Source organism: Oryctolagus cuniculus, chromosome 3, assembly GCF_051225735.1.
Source record: "Oryctolagus cuniculus isolate XC-2025 breed Fujian yellow rabbit chromosome 3, ASM5122573v1, whole genome shotgun sequence".
NCBI lineage: Eukaryota > Metazoa > Chordata > Mammalia > Lagomorpha > Leporidae > Oryctolagus > Oryctolagus cuniculus.
In genome coordinates, this window is record NC_142869.1 from 121498958 (window position 1) to 121523898 (window position 24941).

Genomic DNA, 24941 nt, shown 5'->3' on the forward strand with positions numbered 1-24941 from the left:
GGTGGGATAGAGAGACCTAGGCAAGAACAACTGCACAGATGGACATCCTCACCTGTGATCAATGGCACCAGACACCCAGATACTAGATCATTGCCCTGGGGAGAGCATGATGGAGTCCTCTATGCACACAAGGGAAGTCAGCATAGGAAGTAAGCTCCATCCCTCTTCATGGAGATAACACCATCAGATAGAAAACGGCTGGCTTCCTGTACTTTGACCTTAAAATTTTGCAGCTTCTAGGCCTACTATCTCTTTGCTTTTTTTAAAGATTTATTTTATTTATTTGAAAGACAGAATTACAGAGAGAGGTAGAGACACAGAGAGAGGTCTTTCATCTGCTAGTTCACCCCCCAGATGGCTGCAATGGCCAGAGCTGCACCGATCTGAAACAAGGAGCCAGGAGCTTCTTCTGGGTCTACCATGTGGGTGCAGGAGCCCAAGGACTTAAGCCATCTTCCACTGCTATCCCAGACCATAGAAGAGAGCTGGATTGCAAGAGGAGCAGCCAGGACTTGAACTGGCACCCATATGGGATCCCGGTGCTTCAGGCCAGGGCTTTATCCAGCAGTGCCACAGCTCTGGCCCCACCAATCATCTCTTTGTTTTCTCTTGATTCAGAAAAGGAAACTGTCATTCCCCGCCAAGATCGACCCATTCACCATTTTTCACAGCTCCATTTTTGCTTTCCTGGCTCTTGTACCTCCACCTGAAATTTTACTCAAGTCTCTTTCAGCGCCTACTCTGACACTTGTGTGAACTAAGTTCACCGGACTTCTCCCATTAGCATTAAGCTCCAGGAAGGCAGGGATTTTTGTTTTATTCACTAATGAATTTCAAACTGAGCTCCAATGCAGTTGTTCCAATACAGATGCCAAGGTCCACTGTGCCTCAGTCTCCTAGCCTCCATTCCCTCAGCTTGAAATGTTGTTGCCCTGCCTTTTTGATAGCAAATCAACCACTTACTCCACTGAATTTAGGGAATAGTGTAGCCAGCCCTACAAGTTTCCAGTCACTGCAGCCACAAAGTCACTTGTTCCTCCAGTAGATAACATCTTGATGTTTGGCCCTGTCTCAAGGGATTTCTTCTCTAGGAACTCCAGACCTTGAGCAAGGTGTAACTACCACCTATGTGGGGTCCCCTGACTGAATGAACCCCACTTGGCCATCTTAAAAGTTCCCTAAAGAGCCCGGCACCACTGACTGCTCAAAGGCAGTGCATAAGCATGGCCAACCAATCAGGAACTTGGACACAAGATAAACCTACACTTCTCAGCCCAAACTCTAGAAGAACCTTCACTCAAACTCTTGGACAGCCTTGGAAGTCCAAGAATTAGCCAACAGCTTCTTGGCTCTTTACTCTGCACTGTACAATAAATACCTCCTTCTTTCTACCACCCCAAGGTCATCAACTGGCTTTCTACCTATTAGCCAAGAGGCCCCAGCTTGAGAGGTTCTATAGCAACTTCTCCCACCAGTTTTGGGGTGTGCTAATTATCAAATTACCAACAACAGTACCTGTCACACGGTAAATATTCAATAAATCTTTTTCATGTTTGCCTATAAATATTTTTTTATTTTATTTTATTTTTTTGACAGGCAGAGTTAGACAGTAAGAGAGAGAGAGACAGAGAGAAAGGTCTTCCTTCCATTGGTTCACCCCCCAAATGGCCGGCGTGCTGCGCCAATTCAAAGCCAGGAGCCAGGTGCTGCCTCCTGGTTTCCCATGCAGGTGCAGGGCCCTAGCACTTGGGCCATCCTCCACTGCCTTCCTGGGCCGCGGTAGAGAGCTGGACTGGAAGAGGAACAACCAGGACAGAACCAGTGCCCCAACTGGGACTAGAATCTGGGGTGCCTGCACCACAGGCGGAGGATTAGCCTAGTGAGCCGCAGCACCGGCCAACCTATAAATATTTTTAATGGAAAAGTATTTCACATTTCATACAATTCATTCTTCCCAAGTACACAGTTCAGTGGTTTTTAGTACAGTCACAAATTTGAGTGATGGTGGTGTAATCAGCTAGACTTACCAAACAACCCACAAACACTTCTTTCCCTTGAAAGTTGCCATGCAGCTTGTCCACTCTCCCACCCTGGGACCCCTCTTCTCAATGGTCCACAGTCTCCACAATCTTCTAGTTTGGGGCAGATGGATGCCAGGCTGTACCCAGCCTGCCAGCAGCAGCCTACTGTAAGGCAGGGGAACCCCTAACAGGCATTCTCCCAAGGAGGAAACCTGTGACAATGATAGTGGAGGAGAAAGGGGGAAGCAGACTACCAGTGACAGTCGAGTAGGGATGCAGAGCATGGTGGAACATTTTATGTCACAGCATACACGCTGGTAGCTAGGAATCCTCCCTAAATACCAAACTCAGAGCACTTTTGTGCTCTTCTTCCTCCCAGATCTTTCTGCAGGCTTGGGCCCTTTTGTCCATATCCTTACCTGGAAATTGACATCATGACAGTCCCATCTGACATTCTAAGTAGTTTCTCTGTCCACCACTCTCTTCTTTCAAAGCAATGCCTCTCCCTCAGTAGCCTCTTTTCTCTGCTACTCTCACAGCCAAGCCTCTGTCTGCTTCTGGAGCACAGCTTCAGTTCTAGTCTTGGCACTCCAACTCCCCACCTGACCTCTAACACTACCTGTCTCTCCCACAACTCAAACCCAACACTCGCCTTCCATTCTCCCTCTTGCCTTAAGAAAGCAAAGACAAAGTGGGAGTTTCTGGCCAGTGCCGGCAATCTCTTGTGACCCTGACAGCACCAGCCTGCATATGCAAACAACAGAGAGAAGAACAACTTGACTTAAGGGACTCTTCTCTCAGCTGCCCATGCTTCTTCAGTCACAGGCATCCTATCTGCAGCCCCATATTTAGTCCCACCCACCCCCTTCACCCCTGTCACCATCAGCCCCTGTCTCCCCCCCAACACCACCACCTGCATGTTCAACATAGCCTTCCTAGGCTGGTGCCCCTCCCTCCTCACCAGTCCACTGCATTCCTCCAGGATGCTGACCGGGCAGTGGGCACTGCCATTCTGCAGCTTCCTATCCTCAGCCTCCCTGGATGGGCATGGCCAATCCCAGACACCCTTCTTTCTGCCTTGCACTCAAACCACCCACCAACTCTGGTGGCAGCTACCTGACTCTCTGCCTAGATTCTTCATACTTTCACATTTGTCTAAAGACTTTGTTAAAATCAGTTTTTGGTTCCCAGCAAAAACTGACAGCAAAGTACAGAGATATTCCCCATACCCATTGCCCCCATATGTACACAATGTCCCCCACTATCAGCATCCCCCACCAGAGTGTTCCATGTGTTTCAGCTGATAAATCTATCCTATATCATCATCACGCAGAGCTCACAGCTTATATTCCACTCCCAGTCTTCTACATTCTGAGGGTTTGGACCAACTGACCATGACATGTATTCATTATACTATCTCTTATACTTGTTTTTATTTGTCTCTTTTTTCCTGTTATATTCATACTTTCAAAAAGTCATTAAGGTTTTTTTTTTGACAGGCAGAGTGGATAGTGAGAGAGAGAGACAGAGAGAAAGGTCTTCCTTTGCCATTGGTTCACCCTCCAATGGCCGCCGCAGCCAGCGCGCTGCAGCCGGCACACCGCGCTGATCTGAAGGCAGGAGCCAGGTGCTTCTCCTGGTCTCCCATGGGGTGCAGGGCCCAAGTACTTGGGCCATCCTCCACTGCCTTACCGGGCCACAGCAGAGAGCTGGCCTGGAAGAGGGGCAACCGGGACAGAATCCGGCACCCCGACCGGGACTAGAACCCGGTGTGCTGGTGCTGCTAGGTGGAGGATAGCCTAGTGAGCTGCGGTGCCGGCCCCATTACGTTTTTTAAAATGAGTTGATGAAAAGGAAAAATATTCAATGAATACTAGCATAAGAATGTGGCAATATCATGAAGGTAGTGTGTAAAGCATGAGTTTTGTGAAACATCAAAACCCACAATTTCTAGGTACACAAGCTATGAATTATGTTAAGAGGCAATTTAACTATAACTCACATCTTTATCTAAATTTGCACTGACCTATGGTTGGCTCACAAGATCGATGCTGCTCTAAGTAATACATTTTCCTTGTTAACTTTTGTGGGAGACAGAAGAGCTCCCTCAGAATCCTAAACTCTGGGGCCTATGAAATAGCTAAGTTATAGGGTAAGGAGAAGTAAACCTGCAGAGGGGTTTAAATTTGCTAATCAGATGACCTTAGCTAGGGAAGCTATCCTGGCTTATGGGCCCCAAGTAATTATAGGAAGTGGAAGAGGGAGACAGGAGAGAGTGAGCCAGGGAAATGACATAATGAGAAGGCCTGGGCCTGATGCTGCTGGCTTTGGAAATGAGATCAGGGGTCACAGGCAATGAAGGCAGACACCCTGTGAAAGCTGAAAAAGGCAAAAAAAAAAAAAATGCTTCCTTGGAGGCTTCAAAAGAATATAATCAGGTGGGCAGTTAGTGTAGTAGCTTAAGTGACCACTTGGGTCACCAAGTGGTATCCCATATCAGATTGCCTGGTTCCAGTCCTGGCTACTCCATTTCAGATCCAACTCCTGCTGATGTGTGCTCTGGAGGCAGCAGGTGTTGGCTCAACTACTTGAGTTCTTGACACTCACCTGGGGGACCAAGACTGAGTTCCTGGCTCCTGGCTTCAGCTTAGCCCAGTCCTGGCCTTTTCAGCTATTTGGGGAGTGAAGCAGTGAAAATATATATATATATATATATATATAAAAGATATATATATCTCATTCCCTCCCTCCTTTCTCTCTCTCGTAAAGCAAAAATAAATAAATTTCCAAAGGAACATGACCCTGCTGACATATTAATTTTAGTCTACTGAGACCCATTTCAGATTTCATACCTCCAGAACTCAAAGAAAATAAATTTATGGCATTCTAAGCCACTGAGTTTGCAGTCATTTCATGCCAGCAGCATCAGGAAACAATACAAACATTTCTCATTATTTAATAGCATTTCTTAATATGGTCATCCTGAGAATTTGAAATGATCCAGTGGTAAATTTTCAGTGATGCATGAGAATCAATTTAAAAGAAAAAAAGGTAAAGAATTTTGATATTATTTTATTTTAAATTGCCCAAAAGTATCTGCACAGCTTTAGCTAAGACTGGATAATGTTTCCAAGAACTTGAAGCCTCACATCTTGTTTAAATAGGAAAGTCTGAAATCACATTACATACTGCTGTACTAAATTGGAAAATCATACAGATTTGTTAATGTTAAATTTCATTCCCTTAGTCAAGCACACAGAGATAAACAACTTAAGGTGCATTTTCATTTGCTATAAAATTCTAAATATATGTGTGAGTTCTCAGTGACAATTTAATGACTGAGAGGTGTGAACCTGAAGTATATCAAATAAAACTATGATATCATTTTACTGCTGGTTTCATAATAGAAATGACCCTACATACTAACATTTTCACCTGAAAAATGAAATCATGGGCCAGCATTGTGGCATAGCAGGCAAAGCCATTGCCTGCAATGCCAGAATCCCATATGGCTGCTGGTTCGAGTCTTGGCTGCTCCATTTCTGATCCAGCTCCCAGCTAATGGCCTGGGAAATCAAGAGAAGATGGCCCAAGTGCTTGAGTCCTGAACCCATGTAAGAGAACTGGAAGAAGCTCCTGGCTCCTGGCTCCAGCCCAGCCCAGTCCTGGCCACTGTAGCCATCTGGGAAGTGAACCAACAGATCTTCCTTCCTTCCTTCCTTCCTTCCTTCCTTCCTTCCTTCCTTCCTTCCTTCCTTCCTTCCTTCCTTCCTTCCTTCCTTCCTTCCTTCCTTCCTTCCTTCTTTCCTTCCTCCCTCCCTCCCTTCCTTCCTTCCTTCCTTCCTTTCTCTTTCTCCCTTCCTTCCTCCCTTCCTTCCTCCCTCCCTCCCTCCCTTCCTCCCTTCCTCCCTTCCTCCCTCTCTGCAACTCTTTCAAATAAACAAAATCTTTAAGGACAAATGGCACAAAAGTCACTGTGCATACATCACAGCATACAGCTTGCTATTCTCTTTCTGGTGATCATTTTGTCTCCATCTGATGTTTGGAGTAAATAAAAAGCAGGTGTGGTTTTCCTTAGGCAAGGCAAAGGAATGAATGAGCTATTCACAACCCTTATCTCAAGACCCCAAAGTAAAGGATACTCCTGGTGAATGGAAAGGTATTTCACTTTGCAGCACAGTAGGCAGTGTCTTTCAACCTAGCCAAGCACCATTATTCATGAACCCCATCCTAGGGGAACGTGGCTGCCAAGGAGCTACATGGCTTATTATCTTTCCACGTGTGAGCTTTTCTAGAACGTGGGACTCGCAAAGGGATTCATACAACTTCCTGACAGCCCCTAAACATACAGTTATCGTAGAAGGTAAAAGAAAACTGGCCATGGAGATTCAGAGTTGATTAACAGCAGTCTTGCTCGTCAGTCACTCTCTGGACGCCAATTAAGCGAAGTACTCAGATGTAACACTTTAACACCAGGAATTAAAATGGGCAAAAAAGTTGAAATTCTGTCATAAAATTCACCATTGTAAGTGAAGTAGCTTTGAAAATGTGCCTTTAAATCTGGCTGAAAAGCCCATGAGAGTATTTTAGGCATGGAAAGCCAAGACACTCTGGCAAAAAAAAACCAAAAACAAACAAACAAACAAAAAAACAAAACAAAACAAAAAAAACACCTAAATGAAAGATCTCTGCGAGTGAGATCCCAGTGGAAAAAATGGGCCATCAAAGAAGGAGGTGCCTTTCTCTGAAGGGAGGAGAGAACTTCCACTTTGACTATGACCCTGTCTGAATAAGATCAAAATCGGCAAACTCAAAAGGCTTCCATGGCCTTGGCAACTCATGACAAAAGCCTCAGGTGATCACTGATGCCATAAACAAGAGTGTTAAATTGTTAAGTCAACAACAGGAGTCACTGTGTACTTACTCCTCATGTGGGATCTCTGTCCTTAATGTGTTGTCCAATGTGAAGTAATGCTATAACTAGTACTGAAACAGTATTTTACACTTTGTGTTCTGTGTGGGTGCAAACTGATGAAATCTTTACTTAATATACACTAAATCAATCTTCTGCATATAAAGATAATTGAAAATGAATCTTGATGTGAATGGAATGGGAGAGGGAGTGGGAGATGGGAGGGGTGTGAGTGGGAGGGAAGTTATGGGGGGAAAAGCCATTGTAATCCATAAACTGTACTTTGGAAACCTATATTTACTAAACAAAAGTTAAAAAAAAGAAAATGTGCCTTTTAAAAAAAAGCATATTTATGCCCCCAATTGCTGAGCAAAAATAAAGAGAAAGTTTACTGTGAGACAGCCAAAATGACCTCATCAATCATTTTCAGCCTTCCATTTGGGGAAAAGAGGGTCTTTGCTCTCAAAGGTATGTGAAATCCATCTTCTCCCAGGGTACCACTCAGCAGGATCTAATGAAACACTGCATGCAGAATTCCTTAAAAGTAAACACAGGCAACTCACCACCTTACACCTTCCTCGCTTGTGAAGCTGACTCGTGGCACCAACAAGTTCAGAACAGAAGGAAGGGGAAGGGGCTGGATAAAGCTGCCACCTGCAGTGCCAGCATCCCATATGGGCACCAGTTCAAGTCCTGGCTGCTCCAATTCCGATCCAGCTCTCTGCTGTAGCCTGAGAAAGCAGTGAAAGATGGCACAAGTCCTTGGGCCCCTGCACCTACATGGGAGACCTGGAGGAAGTTCCTGGCTTCGGATCAGTGCAGCCATTTCAGCCAACTGGGGAGTGAGCCAGTGGATGGAAGACTCTCTCTCTCTCTCTCTCTGATTCTCCTTCTCTCTCTGTGTAACTCTGACTTTCAAATAAATAAATAAATCTTAAAAAAAAGAAGGAGGAGGAAGGGGAAAGAATTTAAACTTCTTATGTTAAGTAGTTTGGGCACATGACTTATCCTCTCTGAAATTTTTTTGAGGTCAGAGACAGTGCCCTGACCCCAGCCACACAGCAAAGCTGTGGATATACTGGTAGAAGAGAGAAAGCAGTCCTGTGTGTCTTGCATGAATGCTTTCCATGCGTGTCTTTCTCTTTAGCATCACTGTCATGCACACAGCTGCTGTGCCACGGCTTTTATGACATAATCAGGAGAGAATGGTTATGATGAGAGAAGAGTCCCAGGTTCTGAACCTGAAACCCTGAAAATGAAGAGCCCCAGTTCATGCTGATGTCAGGTGATTCTAACACCCACTGTTAAAAATGACCTCAGCCACTCAGGCCACAACATTCTCAGTCCATGCCCTGGGCCCTCTTCAAGCTCCAGATGAAAGCACTCGGCCCCTCTTCCACACTGTCCTTGACATCAAGAGGAGAGTCTCCAAATTTCCATGCTACAGATCAAACACCAGTCTCGCTGCTCACTACACCAGCTCTCACCACCTATCTGCTTCGAGATGTGGATGCGTGTGCTTCCTTATCTCTAATTTATTCAGCACCTCAAAAAGCTCATCTCCCCAAAGCTCCACCTCGACAGCCTTCATCTCCAGACTCTCTGTACCAGATAGCTGTGTGCCGGCTTTTTGGAACCTCATCTCTGATCCATCCCCAAATCCTGGGACATTTTCATGTACTCTCTAGAACCCACAGTAAATTCCCCTGTATCCTTAACATCCCCAACTTGACTTGGTTCTCCCAACAGGGTATGGTTTCCCTTTGGCTCCCCAGACTGTCACAACACTCCTCCTTGTTGCACTTATCTACACACTGGGGTGCTTTCCTTCACTCAGCAAAGAACCAAGCTCCCCCTCACTGTCACTTCTGGCCCTCTACTCACGGTCAGTCTTCATGCCTCCAATATCCACCTGGGTATCCTTTCTAATGCTCTTGAGCTCATCTTCAGTGTCCTCACCTTCCACCTCACCCAGCCACCTTTAATAGCAACCCCGCCTTAAGCTAAGGAGCAAGCATCCTGCTCCCCCACCATCACCTTGTGTCCTTCCAGCTCTTTCCCTGTAATACCCTAATCCCAACCAGGACCTGGCACTTTCCCCACATCCTTCTAATGTATGTTTTACTCTCCCTTCCGAAGTTTAAAATCCACAGACCATCGTCTCCCTTTTATATAAAACCTCAACTCTCTTACCCTCTTATGTGATGCTTCTAACTCGCCAAAATCCTAATCATGGTTAAATGCAACTCTCTACCTGCTCTGTCCTGTCATGCATGATACTGAATGTGACTAGAGAAAAAACAATCTTGCTCTATAAATTGTAATCACCATCTCAAACTTCTCATTCTCCTGAAAGTCCTTTCTCAAGTCTTTCTTCAATTCTCAAATATCCAGAACCTGGAGCTGGTGTTGTGGTGTAGCAGGTTGGGCCACCACCTGCTGCAGGCAATCCATATGGGCACTGGTTCAAGTCCTGGCTGCTCCACTTCTGATCCATTTCCCTGCTAATGTGCCTGGGAGGTCAGCGGAGGATGGCCCAAGTGATTGGGACCCTGCCACCAATGTAATATGACCAGGAAGATGCTCCTGGCTCCTCCCTTTAGCTAGGCCCAGCCCTGACCTTGTGGCCATCTGGGAGGTGAAATGGCAGAAGGAACATTCTCTCTCTCTCTCTCTCTCTCACCACCTTTCAAATAATACATAAACCTTTTTTTAAAAAAACCCAGAACCTCATTTTCACTGTTAAGTAATAACTTTTCCCTCTATCTCTAAAGAAAGAATAGTTCTAGAAGCTATTGCCACTAGTTGTACCCACCCAGTCACACATATTCCACCTTTTCCTCTGTTACTACAAGTAAATCCTCCCTGCTTTCATTTAGAGCCAACTCTTCTTCCTGGGCACCGAGTCCCACGCTGGCAAGCACACAGTGCAGGGCTGCATGGCTCAGTCCCTGGATCTCTTCTCTACGTTCACTGCCTTAGTGAGCTAGCAATCTATGGGCTGATGACCCCCAACTTCACATTTTGAGGCCAGACCCGTCCCATCAACTCCAGTCTCAAGTGCCTAACTGTAGTAGGCATGCTTCTGCTTTAATAAAATATATAACAAACAATTCAAAAACACACTGGCTTATGATAACAAGTAGTCGCTTCCTGTTGAATTTTCCATAGGTTTGCCAAAGCACCTCTGCCTCGGGCTGCAGACTCAGTTCAGATCTGCTCCACAAAGCTCCCTTTCTGGTACCAGCACCTCCTCAAGGGTATGCTCCTCTCCTGGTGAAGCACAGTCTTCAAAGTGACTGCTGTATTTCTGCCACACTGTCTAGAGTCTCAGCCCAATTGGCACAAAGTCACTTACACCCACGTTTAATTCCCCAAAGCAATTTACACAGCCATGCCCAGCACCAGGGAGGCAGAAATGCATACTCTACTCGAGAAGCTGAACTGAGCACGAGAGCAGAGGGGAGGAAGAACTGTGAGCAAGTAACAGATTCATTCTCTCTGAGTCTCTATTCAGTGTCTGCAATTAGATGTCAAATAATCACAAAACCTGTCATGAACAAAACTTATTTCCAAACTTGCCTCTCCTGCAGTCTTCCAGATACCTTAAAAAATCAATTGTTGCAGATGTTTCATAAGGTCAAAGTCATCACTGACCTTCTCTCTAACATATCCGTCCAATCTCTACCTTTAACATTATGCCTGGAAACTGGGGGTACAGATGGATAGATACATACATACAGAAATGCATACATACCTGGCATCCTCTGGTTTAATCTCCAAGTGGCTGCAATGCCCAGTACTGGTGTAGACTGAACCAGGAGGCAGGAACTCCACCTGGGCCCCCCTCCCACATGGGTTGGAGGTGCTGAAGCACTCGGGTCATCCTCCACTGCCTTCTCGGGTGTATTGCTAGGATGCTGAATTGGAAATGGAGTAGACAAGATTCAAATCAGCACTCAGTTATGGGATGCTGGTGGCTTAGCGCATGGTCCACAATGTTGACCCCAGTTTCCATGTTTCTACCCTCAACCCCCTAGTGTGTATTCTCAATATGACAGCCAGAATGATCCTTTTTTATAAATAAATGTTATTTTAATTTTATTTGAAAGGCAAAGAGAAAGAGATAGATCTCCCATCCATTGGTCCACTACCCTAAATGCCCACAACAGCTATGATTGGGCCAATCTGAAGCCAGAACCTGGGAACTCAGAGCTGGCACTGTGTAGTAGGTTAAGCCTCCACCTGTGTTCATCAGCATCCCATATAGGCGTCAGTTCATGTGCCAGCTGCTCTTCTGATCTAGCTAATTATGGCCTGCGAAAGCAGTGGAAGATGGCCCAAGTGCTTGAGCCTGTGTACCCACTTGGGAGACCTGGAGGAAGCTCCTGACTCCTGGCTTTGGATCTGTTCAACTTCAGCCTTTGCAGCCATTTGGGGAGTTAACCAGCGGATGGAAGATCGATCAATCGATCGATCTCCCTCCCTCCCTCCCTCCCTCCCTCCCTCCCTCCCTCCCTCCTTCCTTCTGTAACTCCCTCTTAAATAAATAAACACATCTTTTAAAAAGAAAAGAAAGAAAGAAAGAAAAGAAACTGGAAACTCAATCTAGACCTCTGACATGAGTGAAGTGGCTCACATACCGGAGATGTCACTTGATGCTTCTGACAGTGTGCCTTAAGAGGAAGCTAGAATTGGAAGTAGGGCTGGGACTCAAACCGAGGTACTATTACATGGGATGTAAGCACCCCAAATGGCATCTTAACTAGTGTGCCACATGCTTACTACAGAATTATTCTTTCACGTTAGATTATCTCACTCTTCTGCCTAATCTATCATCAAATCCCTTTACAACCCTGACCTCATCCTCTACCATCCTCCCTCTCACTCTATTGCTACCACCCCCTACCTGCAAATCTTCAGCACAACCTCCCTTCTCCAGATCCTGTGTATGTGTTCTGACCTCTGCCTAGAATATCCTTCCCCCAGATGTTTGTATGGTTCTTTCCCTTTCCTCATTAGGGATCTTATTCAAGTGTCACCTCTCAGTGAAGACTCCCTGAACGTCGAATTGCATGGTACAATAATAAGTGCTGTGATGAAGGAAACACACACAGCTGTGGGAGCCCAGAAGAGCATTCACCCCGGACTATGAGTCACTATGCAAATCACTGTCTATTAGGAAGGTGACAATGAGGGCAGTGGATCATTATGCCTTGCCATAGGTAACCTGAAATTCATTACAAAGAGGTAGATGACCTCTCCCTGATGCTTTTCTGACCCACTGAAGTTGGACTACACCACATGGCTTTCTTGGGCCAGTGGATTGTGTGAGGGGCACCACCATAAGCAGAGGCTTCAAATGTGCTATAGTGGTTTGGCTTGATCACTTCTCTTTCTATCATCTTCCTTTGAAGAAAGCACACCTAGGATTGCTTTTGATCCCCAAGACTCATGCAGATAAAACCTAAACCCAAACCCAGCCAAGCAGAGAGCATTCTAGCCCAGCTAAGTCATGTACAGTACAATACAGTAGGCTAGATCTGATCTACAAGTCCATTGGAAAAAAATTTGTTGTTGGAAGGCATTAGTAATTTGAAGCTGTTTGTTAGGCAACGTTCTCGCCTTCAGGTTTTTGCTGCAGTAATACTATTCCATCTAGAAATATGTCTCTGTCATTTTCTCACTGTTTTCTTCATGCCCCATAAAGATTTTCATCCTTTCTCTATTACCCAGCTATCACCATCACTCTTGCCTCTTCAGTGATAATTTCTTAAAGCAATAGTCATATTATTCCTCTCTTCTTCCTCATTTCCCAACTTGACTTTAACCCCTCCAACAGCTTTATGTCCTGACATCCTAGAGAACATTTTCTTAAATGACACTAATTCCTATGCCAAAGGATGAATAACGATGGATGTGACACAGAGTTAGACACGTAGCAGTCAGGAGAATTGAATCCATCAACAAATGACAAGATTTGGATCGCAGCAGAGTAGAAAATGTAAAGAAACCTGAAAAGCACATTTAGCACAATCTATCGGAGTTTCTTTCTAACTCCTCCCCCTTTTAATTTCTATATTAAAATAATTCACCCTATGAATAAGGAGTCAGTCTCAGTTTTCTCAAAAACTACTTTGGTTATTTTACATAATATGATTTAACTTCTCTGGACCCTGACATTTTCATTCATAAATTTAGAAAAGTAAACTGCATAGATTTTGAGCAGGAACTCCTGGAAATTTTTCAGAATTCACATAACCAGTGAACTTCTTATACTTCCATTCAATTTTGATGCAACCCCTTTGGTGTAAGGAAGGGTTTGGCAATCAGAAGATGCTTGACCTGATCAATTATTCTTTGTAATTGATCACATGCAAGATAGCATTCAAAACCAGTGAGGTAGACATTGTTTAACATCCCCTTCAATGCTTAGAATATGTGCTTGACTCCTCGAGATTGTGGTCTGAACTCCAGTTTACTGAAATCAACTTTTGTATCTCCAATGCAGTGCGTCTGTATCATCTAATGAATAGATGCTTTTTTCCTTTCACAATCTTCATCAAAACATTGGATGCTAACAAATATACTTTATATTAATTTACCTTCCCACACCCTCAGAATACCATGAATGCAAGAGCTTTTATGTCAAGCATCAGCTTGGCAGTGGCATATATTAATTTCTTCATATGACCCATAACACGGGAGAGCATAAAGAACTTAAAATCTAGTGTGAGTTAAGGACCTGTGTATTTTAGATAGAAACTTTTTCATACCATATAAACATTTGAAAGAATTGCGGTCATTGGATGCTTTCTTCTGTTCATTATATCCTTATTCTGAAAACAAGATTGGATTTTTTAATTAAATATGATTTTTTATGAAATAAACACATTTGCTTTCTCCATACTAATCTTCAGCTATTTCAATACGAATTCACATACACTCAGTTTCTAAATGTCTAATACCCCTGTTACATAGAAAAACATCAAGCAGTTTCCCAGGGAACATTGCTTCAAAACAATGATCATATAAAAAAGACTCCTCTGAGCAAAAATGTCCATCCCATCCCCCAGCACTAGGAAGCATCAAGCTGGAGCGACTCCTCTCCAAGTGAAGAGAACAAGCCCCCACTTACCCATCACAGAGTACTGGAGAATTTTCTCCCTAAAAGCACAATTATTCTGTCAGGTGGCAGTAATGGAATGGACTGCGGCTGTGACCGTGGAAAGCTTCCAATTCCTCTACAACAGAAAAGCAGCGGACGGGGCGGTCCAGGTTCCCCTACCTCCCGGGCGGCCAGCTGCCATCTCCGGGCGGCCTCACGACCCACTCACGCCAAAGTCCACAAGCTCAAGGATTTGGAGGACCCGAGCGGAGAAACCAGCGAGGCTCTAACAAAGCGCAGCCGCAAGTTTTTACCCTCAAAGGCCGGGTAAGTCGGGGGCCGTTAGCCACACCACGTCCGTTCTGTGTAACCGTTATCTACCCACCTGTCAATCAGATGACCCCACCCTCAGGAAGTACTTCCCCTTACCCGGGACTTGGGGTCAGTGCCATGTAAATACTTCCGGTTTTGTAAGAAGCTGGCTCCCTCTTCTCGGGACTCAGAGCAAGCAGGGGATGGAAGTCTGTCTTTACCTTTCCTGACCCACTTTCCCTGAAGAAAACTCACAAGTGTATTTTCCGCACTTTGTAAGTAAATATTGTAGCATTGCACAGTCAAGCTTGGGCCTGTACTTAGAAATCTCATAAAAGGCAAGCGTCTGGAATAGAAATTTAGGCCCAAGGTAGCCCACAACAAGATCACAATTGTTAGCCCAGTTCTCCACTGATCCCTCTACCCTTCTGCCAAATGCCAGTGGCCCCGTTCCTGCTCTGCACTGCACTTGTTGAGACTTGGCCCAGGCTTTCCCACATTTTCCGTGATTTTCCCCAGTGGTATCGTAATTGCCTTGTTCGTTGTGCGCCACCCTCCCCAGCTGTGAACAATTCTCGAGGAGGTTGGAGGCTAGTGTTAGCCATGTAGCCCCAGCTCCAAATACTGCCTGGCCTACAAATGTTTAGGAAGTCTGTGTAGTAAATCTGTGCTTTTCTTTCTGTTAAGAATGGGTAGGGGTGGGGGTGCCGGGGCTGGTGTTGCCACTTAGCGCATTGAGCTGCAGCATGCAGCACCGGCATCCCTCTGGTCGTCTGTTCAAATCCCCGCTGCTCCTCTTCTGATCCAGCTCCCTGTAAATGCACCTGGGAAAGCAGTGGAGGATGGCCTAAGTGCTTGGGCCCCTGCACTCTTGTGGGAGACCTGGAAGAAGCTCCTGGCTTCATGCTGGCTCAGTCCTAGCTGTTGAAGCCATCTGGGGAGTGAACCAGCATGGCTTTCAAAATTTTTTTTCTCTCTTTATCTAAAAGGATTTATTTATTTATTTGGGAGGCAGATTTATAGAGAGAGAGGGAAAAAGAGAGATGTCCACCATCTGCTGGTTCACTACCCAAATGGCCACAGAGCCCTGAGCTGGACCAATCCGAAGCCAGGAGCCAGGAGCCAGGAGCTTCTTCTGAGTTTTCCATGCAGGTGCAGGGGTCTAAGCTCTTGGGCCATCCTTCACTGCCTTCCTCAGCAGGGAGCTGGATTGGAAGTGGAGCAGCCGTGACTCTAGTGGCCATATGGCAAGCTGGCGCTGAAGATGGGAGCCCAACCTACTATGCCACAGCGCTGGTCCCTTAAAAGTTTTCACACCAAAATAAAATTGGATTTTAATTCTGTTTTCATAAACTTTTTGAAGTACTGTCATGCTATTATTGCCACTCATACAATAAAATGAAGGTTAGGAAAACTTAAGTTTCATAATATTGGGACAAATAACCTATATGTTACTGATTTTTTGGTTCTTTCCTTCTTTCATTATACTTATGTACAATAAATAAAAAGTTAAGAGTCCACTAATTAAGACGAACTATCTACTCAAAGGATAAAGACCATAAATATCTTCTCTTCAGACTGAATTTAACAAAATTCATGTATTATGGAGAAGATTAGTTATTTAAAGTCAGGTTTCCTAGAAGGAACTTTCTACTGTAGGGTTCATAAATATCTCAGTGGTCAAAATAGATAGCATAGTGTAAATTGTGATTTGTGGGTTATAATCTAATAGGAAAATATGTTGAAATAAATAAAGATGAAGGCACAATGCAAAAAGGAAATAAAAGGTCAAGTTTATTAAAAACAAAGTGGCATTTTTAAACACTTACCCATGAGTGAGAGAGAGGAGATTGAAAGAGACAGGGACAAGAAGGAGTACAGTGAGGGAGGAAATATTAATCACTGGAAAAGTATATTTAAGGTAAGAATATTTCATTAAAAAAATTTTAAACCAATGCAAGTTAGGCAAGCAAGCACACATGTAGTCCAATGTTTCAATGTAAGTTCCAAACACCCTGAATCACATAGTTTCAGAAAGATAATAGTTTATAAAATCATCTATGTAAATTGTGAAATCTAAACCACAGTTCTACTTGATCTGTAAGAAATCAGAGATCATCAACTGTTGCCAAGATCAACATAAAAACAAAGAAAAATTTTAAGGAACTTCTTATATAAAATGCCTCCTGCTATCAATAATAAATATTTTCTGTGTACATTCTCTTCCAACCTCTTTGTTATGCCAGATTTTCTTTCCCAGGTTCTTTGATTTTTAATTAAAAAGTAAATGTCCTAGAAAGTAGATGTCAATTAAAAAGCTACGTTCCTCCCAATGTTAACCAATGGTCTGATCATACCTGGTAAACTGTAAGCAGAGTTTCTAAATGTACCTGTTTGAAGACTGTACAGTAACTACAGGAAGCCCACTTGGAAGGAACTGGCCAATGTTATGCATCATAGGATGACCAATTGAAAGAGGTGTGTGGGGACAACCAGGTTCTACATTAGTTATACAAAGGGTGTTTTGTAATTAATGGGAATTAATTGAGACCCAAACCTTCGTTTTCCATTCAGACATTAGAACTATATCAAGGAGTTAAGTCTAAAGTATGATTGGATGGTCCTTGAGAAATTATTCAATCTAAACATGTTTACTTATCACTAATACACCTAAAAACCAGAAATGGCAAGTTTTTTATAGCCCAGATGAACCATATTGAATTCACGATGGGTAATCAAACTGAAATCAAACAGCCCAGATAATCCAAAAACGCACTTATGAGAGCTCAAGCACACAAAGTAACAAGGCAAAAGTGGAAAGTATGTTGAGACTGAGTTAAAATAAATGCATGGTGTCACTGGTTATGTTTCAGTTGTGTGCTGAGCAAAGTCAACCTCTCAGCTGAGCCTGATTTCAAAATGCTCTGGGAAACTACCTGGACAAACTACATGTTAAAATTACATTCTAATATGGCCATTGGATTTTTAAAATTATTATAAACCTATGTACAATAGTGAAGTGGTACAAACACTTTTTTGTTCCAGCTGCTAGTTAGCTAGAAAAACTAACAATATGTTTTTGGGAAGAAAGTCCTATGTATCTGAAGTACAACTGGCAATGGAAACTAACAAACCAAAAGAGTCTAAGCTCTCTATCACACAAGTATAATTTAACACTCTCCATCTTCTAAGTAATTACTCACTTTTTATCTACTCATGTGACAGTGTTTGTAATAATGTGTCAAGTAGCAAGTAAGACTGAGGCTTACTGGGCAACTGGCATAAAGTCTCATATATATATTCAGAGATACATTTTTTAAACAAAAGAACACTGAAATAAAGTCACTACACTCCTATTATGGACTATTAAACTACAAGGAAAAAACTGATTTCAGAAAGCTATGCCATGTGAATTCTAGGAACTCAAGAGTCAAAAAAGTCCTTCTAAAAAGTTGCCAAGCAGAGCTAAACCTTCGCGTTGAGGATTTCACATGCAAATTCCAGCCCGGGATAGAGCATTCTACAGCAGAACACTTACATTTGTAATAACAGTGGCACAGGCACACTACTTGACCCTTTAGTATTGCAGGTAAAAGCCTGTTGTGGCACCACTAGCTAAGAACCATTAAGTCTTGCTGCCACCAATGACCAAAGGCACTTGGATAATCAAAAAGTCCACACTGGGCCACATGGTATCCACACTACTGTAACAGCATAAAGAAGGGTCAGTACTCTGTGGGGCTCAGCGGGCTTGATTCTGGTATCTGCAACTGTCAAAGACCTAACAACCGCAAACACAATTACCAATGGGAAGACAAAAAAGGCAAATCCATAGGACAAAAATGTCAACTTTCGCGATGTATATAAAAGTGATGTTAGTCTGGGCATTTCTTGTTATCCGACAACAAGGAAACAAAGATCTCTCTTGCCCAAAGTTCACTTCAACCAGTGATACCAAGAAATGCGCCCCACCCCCAGCCCCTCCAGTAGATCATTAACAGCTGTGAGACTTGTAATGGGTATTCTCTTGATGGTTTTCGTCACAATCTTTACACATATTCACCCCTCTTATGCAGCTCCTGCTTTAAATTAAGTATCCCAGAATTATGATTCTTGGATTTATATGTTGGACCAAGACATGAGGTCAAATCACATCCAGTTGGATGCCAATCAGTCCTGTAACCAGCTCTGGTTCATCAAAATTTATTCACTTTTCTTTATCACAAGCCATGTGGTGTTTCAATTCATTTTTTTTTATTCTTCAATTAAAAGAAATTTTAACAAGTCAACTTTTCTTAAACCTTTCAGCATTCTACCATTCTCTTTAGGAGCTCAGTAAATAAAAACATTAGCTTTCGGTATAAAATCTCAAGAAACACTTTATAAATGTTTACAGTTGTACTTTGCATTTCTTTGTAATCACTGAGCCCAGGAAATTTAAAGTCACACACATCCTCGCACTACTCAGAGTCATAAGCTTGAACCTTCTAAGAACATCCTTGGTCAAATCTTTGCAAGCCAGTAAAAATTCAGAAACGAATGAGGATTCAGAACACCCTGAGCACAAACTGGTGCAACATCACAAAGCATGTTCCATCCAGAAAGAGGGGTGACAACCAGAAAAGGGGGGGGGCGATGAAGAGCAAGTAAATTCTAGCAAAAAAAAAAAAAAAAAAAAAAAAAAAACCCACGAAATCAAATACCTTGGTGAAAAAAAAAAAAAAAAAAAAGAGAGAGAGAGAGTGACTTCTTCCTAGGGCTTCCAGACCAGTGAGGTAGAGTCCTTAAGGGAGAAAACGGATCAGCCCCTCAGTCTGGGGTTAGGAAGCAGAGGGGCCTCTCTGCGGGTCCAGCTGTCGTCCCCTCCGCAGGCCCGGTGTCCCAGGGAGTACCAGAGGGCGGCGACGCGTGCCATGGGCGCAGGGCAGAGAATACCATCCGGTGACGACTTCTTCGCGCTTAAAGTGCACTAGGGACAGGGTCCTGGCCGGATCTGTAAACACTCCACTGCCACCTGTCCACTCGTCCAGACGGAAGCTCCGCGCCCGGGTCCGGGGCCGGCAGGCGGCGCCCTCGGCACCGCTCCTCACGCCCGGGGCACCAGGCAGCGGCGGAGCCTCCCCACGGGTTCCAGGTTCCCTCGCAGGCCTTGGCGTGCCCTGTGCTGCGCCACCGCCAGGCTGAGGTCGCCCCACACGTGGCCGCCGACGCGGATGGTGGGGAAGGCGGTCAGCGCCGGGGTGGCCGCCCTCCAGATCTCCCCCGGCGTGCGGCCCCCGAAGCAGGGCCCGGGCGCCGCCGCGGGCTTGGCAGGCGAGGTCTCCTCAGCAGCGGCTGCGGCGGCTTCCTCCTCCGGCGGCGGCCGCCCGGGCTCCGCGGCGCCTCCTCCTGGCCGCTGCGCGCGGAGCCGGGCTGCACTGGCGGGTCGGACACCGGGGCCTGGCAGAGAGTAGCTGTGGACGCCCTTGCTGCGCAGGATGTGCAGGGACAACTGGTGCTTGGGGCTGCAGAGGAAGCTCCAGAGCTCCGTGTCTGAGCTCATGAGCTCCGTGCTGCAGGGCATGGACAGCTTGAAGTCGTCGCCCAGCGACAGTTGGATCGCGAGTACAACCACCAACCCCTCCCGCGCCTCCAGCGCCACCCTCCTCCCGCCCTCAGGCCGCCCTCCTTGCAATATTTGTTTGTGCTAAACCCTATCCCTAATGTCTGTATAGACTGGATCACTGGCTCCTTCAACTCTCACAGACTCTGCTAGTTCTGTTGTTATTGAACACATTTATTTCTCCTTGTGTTGTGGTGAGTATGAACACCTGCCTCTTCTGTGAGTCTACAATCCCTTCGAAGGACGGACTTCTAGCTCACCGTGGCGTACAGTCAGTGTTTGTCAATACCATGTGTTTATAGGAAATTCATTCTCATATTTTTCAATTTTTGTGCTCACCATTGCTTTCTGTATTCCACTCCTTTCTTAAAGGTTCAAGTTCCTTCTTCCTGAAGAAAATTCAGTATTTTTTTCAGCATGAGGGTCTTTGAGAAGTAAGTCTTCCCAGTCTTTGAGTATAAATGCCTTTCTTTGACCCAGAGTCCTGAGAGAATTGATCTGGGTGTGAAATTCTAGACTGACAGTTGCTAATCTTTGGATTTTTTCCCCCTCAGCACCTCATTTCTTTAGCATCTTCTCATGTTGATGGTTGTTATCTGTCACAAATCAGCTCCCTGTCATATAGCTGTTCCTTCCCTGTATATGTGTGACTGTTTTCCTCTGGTGTCTTTTTAGGTGTTTTTATTTGTTTTTCCCCCTCTGTATCGCCACAGGTACAGCTTGAAGTACCAAAGTGTGTAATTATCTTTATTCTGCTTGGTTAGCTGACCCACACTTTGAGGGACTGGTACTTCCTTCAGTTATTTTCAGTACACTTTCTATTCTCCATTTTGTTTCATGGAAAACCTGTTAGAAAGATGTTACAATATCTGAATCTATGACTTTTAACTGCTCCTTCATTTTTCTCTTTAAAAATTTTGCAAAATGCACATGTTCTCCTCCTGTTTTAAGGCTTCCATCTTTTTCCGTGAGGTCTGAATATCACCCAATTTAGAACTTTTTTTTTTTAATTTTTTTTTGACAGGCAGAGTGGACAGTGAGAGAGAGAGACAGAGAGAAAGGTCTTCCTTTGCCGTAGGTTCACCCTCCAATGGCCGCCACGGCTGGCGCGCTGTGGCCGGCACACCACGCTGATCCGAAGGCAGGAGCCAGGTATTTATCCTGGTCTCCCATGGGGTGCAGGGCCCAAGCACTTGGGCCATCCTCCACTGCACTCCTGGGCCACAGCAGAGAGCTGGACTGGAACAGGGGCAACCAGTACAGAATCTGGTGTCCCGATTGGGACTAGAACCTGGGGTGCTGGCACTGCAGGCGGAGGATTAGCCCATTGAGCTGCAGCTGCGGTGGCGCCGGCCCCTAATTTAGAACTTTTAAAAACTGTTCAAACTCCCTTCAGAATACTTAAGACAAGTTTTCCATGAAATTGTCTCCTACACTGTTGGCAGGAGTGCCGGCAGGAGGAGTGTGTGGTTCCAATTGCTGAGGTCTTCCCAGTTCTTCTTTTGCCCGATCCTTTAGAAATAGCCCAGCTCCCATGTTGCAGTTCCTTGTGTGGCAGCTCTGTGTGTTACAACCTCTCCTCTCCCTTTGGGTCGCAACTTCTCCTCTCTGCTGGGTTGGTCGAGGTGCATGGCAGCTCCTCTTCCCTGCTAGGTTCTCTGTTTCATGACCATGGAGTAGGAGGCACATGGACAAGGAAGACTGAGCAAAACAAAGGAAGTTCATTGAAATAGGCAGAGAGAGCTCCCAGCAAAACAGCAACTATCCCAGAAGTGTGCCAGCCAGGACTGCCTGACTTAGGATTTTTTTATGTCTCCAAATGAGGAAGTTTGCCTGGTTGGTTAAGGTATATGCTAATGAGGACTTCTGTGTGAATCAATCAGCGAGTCAGCAGAGCCTGAATGTGATTGGTTTGGCCAGGAACCTATCAGCAGTGGCCTAACTTGGAGTTCATGTCATGGAGGGAAGTTAGAAGTGTGCTCAACCTGGAGTGGGCAGAATGTCCTAAACATACAACGTTTGAAGGTTATGTAATATATGTTTCTCCTGTCTGTCTGGGCTCCCGGGTGGTTATACCATCTGTGCTTCTTCCTTTCCTTTCTAGGAGTTCCTGGAGTCCCAGTCAGCATTGCACAGGGTTTTTGAAGTGACCGGAATTTTTGAGAAAGGTTGTAATATTTGGAATGGAGCAAGTTGTCGGAGCTTCATCATCTCTCATTTCCCCTTCTTCTACATCCATTCCTTTGTCTCTATCCTCCATGGACTTCTGACCCAAGGTGCTTTCCTGCTCATTGGTATTGAAAATAGTGACATTGGCCGGTGCCGTGGCTCACTAGGCTAATCCTCCCCCTGCGGCGTCGGCACACCGGGTTCTAGTCCCGGTTGGGGTGCTGGATTCTATCCCGGTTGCTCCTCTTCCAGTCCAGCTCTCTGTTGTGGCCTGAGAGTGCAGTGGAGGATGGCCCAAGTGCTTAGGCCCTGCATCCGCATGGAAGACTGTGGGGGCTCCATGACCGGAGACCAGGAGGAGGCAAAAAGGCACCTGGCTCCTGGTTTAGGATTGGCACAGTGCCAGCCGTGGCTGCCATTTGGGGCATGAACCAATGGAATGAAGACCTTTCTCTCTGTCTCTCCATCTCTTTCTCTCCCTTTCAAACTCTGCTTGTCAAAAAACAACAACAACAACAACAAAACCAACCCTGTGACATTGTCCAGGTTAAGCTGACTCTGTGAGACCTGGTTTCTCAGGTAAAGGGAAAAGCCTGTCCTAAACAGTTGAATTCACCCACAGAAGACTGTATTCTGGGATTTAGATCATCTTCTTAGGAGCTTATCACACATACACAGTAGATAATTTTTCCCAGAATAGAATGCTTTTAATTTTCAAGTAGCAACATTTATTTTTCACAAAAGGGAATATTGTGTCACAGTGATCCAAAGAATGGCAATACAAAACATCTCCCAACAATGCAAAAGGTATAGATGTGATGCCAATACCTTCAGTTTTCCCCCAATTACGAAAATAATAGCTGAAACATTTTCACATGATGACTGCTTTTATAATTTCTTCTGCTAGAACAACTCAGAAAGCTTCGTCAAGGATGTGGGTTTTGTTTTTGTTTCTGTTTTTGCTGCCAAGTAGCTGCTCAACAATGGCTTGATATTTTTGCTGTGCAAGGCCTTGCTGATAAGTTTCAAAAACCATGTCTGTGCTTGGAACAAACTGAAGAGGGGTGGTGTCAGAGACCTCTTCATGGCTTTGCATGTGCACCACAGGGCTGTGGCACCTGCCAATCATAATTGCCAATTTTGTTTAAAAAAACCTAAACTTAGCATTCTATATTGGTTCAGACTAGCCTCTTACTTAAAATACTGTCACTGAAAATTCTATGAACTTCTTTTCAGCTCTATTAATTTGATTTCAGTAGCATTAACCAAATTGAAATGATTTATTTGTATTCAATTGATGTGACAGAGAATCTTATAATCCTTGGGGCTGGCATTGTGGTGGAGGAGATGAAGCTGACACCTGCAACACTGCATCCCATGAATGCAGGTTCAAGTCCCAGCTGCTCCAGTTCCAATCCAGCTCCCTGGTAATGCTCCTGGAAAAGCATCAGGGGATGGCCCAAGTGTTTGGGCCCCTGCCATCTACATGGGAGACTTGAATGGAGTTCCAGGCTCCTGGCTTTGGCCTGACCCAACCCTGGCCATTGCAGCCATTTGAGGGATGAACCAGAGGATGGAAGATCTCTCTCTCTCTCTCTCTCTCTTTCTCTCCCTGCCATTAAAAAAAATAAATATATCTTTTTTTAAAAGAATGTTACAGTCCTTATCTGTCAGGAAGTCCGTCTAGCATACTTGCTAGGGCTTTGAAACCCCTTAGTCTCATCTAATGTAAATTCCTAATTTAGTGTTGATAATGTTGCTGCAAATAGAAGGAAAAATCTGATAACTTAACAAATGATGGTGTGTTAACATTTATGAAGGTGGCTAGGACTACATATGTTTTATTGACTGATATATATTCAAAGACTACCATGATGATCAGGTTTTTAAATGTGTACTTTTAATAAGTAGTGGGGTTTTTTATTTAAAGATTTTATTTATTTGAGAGGCAGAATTACACACAGTGAGAGGGAGAGACAGAGAGAAAGGTCTTCCTTCCGGTGGTTCACTCCCCAGATGGCTGCAATGGCCTGAGCTGTGCCAATCCAAAGCCAGGAGCCAGGTGCTTCTTCCTGGTCTTCCATGAGGCTGCAGGGACCCAAGGACTTGGACCATCTTCTACTGCTTTCCCAGGTCATAACAGAGAGCTGGATTGGAAGAGGAGCAGCCAGGACTAGAACCGGTGCCAATATGGGATGCCAGCACCACAGGCACCTACTGCGCCACGGCGCCGACCCTAAGTAGTGGGTATTTTGCATATACTATTTCATTTAAACCTCCATGAAACCTTTCAAGTTGTGTAGCATTGTGCCCAATAGGAGGAATGAGAAAATTAAGACTCAGGGAGGTAACAATTTTTTTCACTATTGTTGGGAGTGACAAAATAATAACTCTGTTTCATATGGCTCCAAGGTCTGTACTTTAATGATTTTACAATGCGGTGCAGGCAAGTATTGCTGCTGCCTTTAAAAAATAGATGCCCTAGCTCAAACTGGATCCACATGTCCTTGTAAAAGTCCTTGTAAAACAAAATATATTTTTCAACTGTTGGGTGGAGACTTAAGCGTTGGGTGATCTGCTAAACTGTGTGTCAAAGCCAGAATGGAATCTAAGTGTGCTGTGCTTCCCCAACACTGTGGTCCTTGACAAGCCTCTAAGCTCTCAGAAACTGTACGAGGCATTAAAGGAACAGGGTTTCTTGCCCTGCTGCATCTAGGCACCGGTTTATTCTCACTTTCACCAAGTGTTCATCTGCCTGCTGTGTTGCCCGACCTGCATTTCTCACCTTCTTCTGGGAAAATACTTTTCTCTCAAGAC

At 44.7% G+C, this 24941-nt stretch overlaps 1 protein-coding gene across 7 annotated transcripts in view; it reads right to left on the reverse strand.

Moving 5' to 3' along the window:
• LOC127491794 (uncharacterized) overlaps positions 1–24941 on the reverse strand; it is an 86812-nt gene that overhangs the window by 44237 nt on the left and 17634 nt on the right. For 3 of the 7 annotated variants that reach the window (XR_016230883.1, XM_089328380.1, XM_089328381.1), the window contains one exon: positions 10691–10853. The exons of 1 other annotated variant lie outside the window; for it this stretch is intronic. The gene's annotated coding sequence lies outside the window, so the exon portion shown is untranslated. Of the gene's footprint in view, positions 1–1605; positions 2234–10690; positions 10854–13709; positions 13773–14071; positions 14855–24941 lie in introns of those variants that run through there. 3 more of the 7 variants (XR_016230882.1, XR_016230881.1, XM_089328382.1) reach the window with 3 other exon arrangements.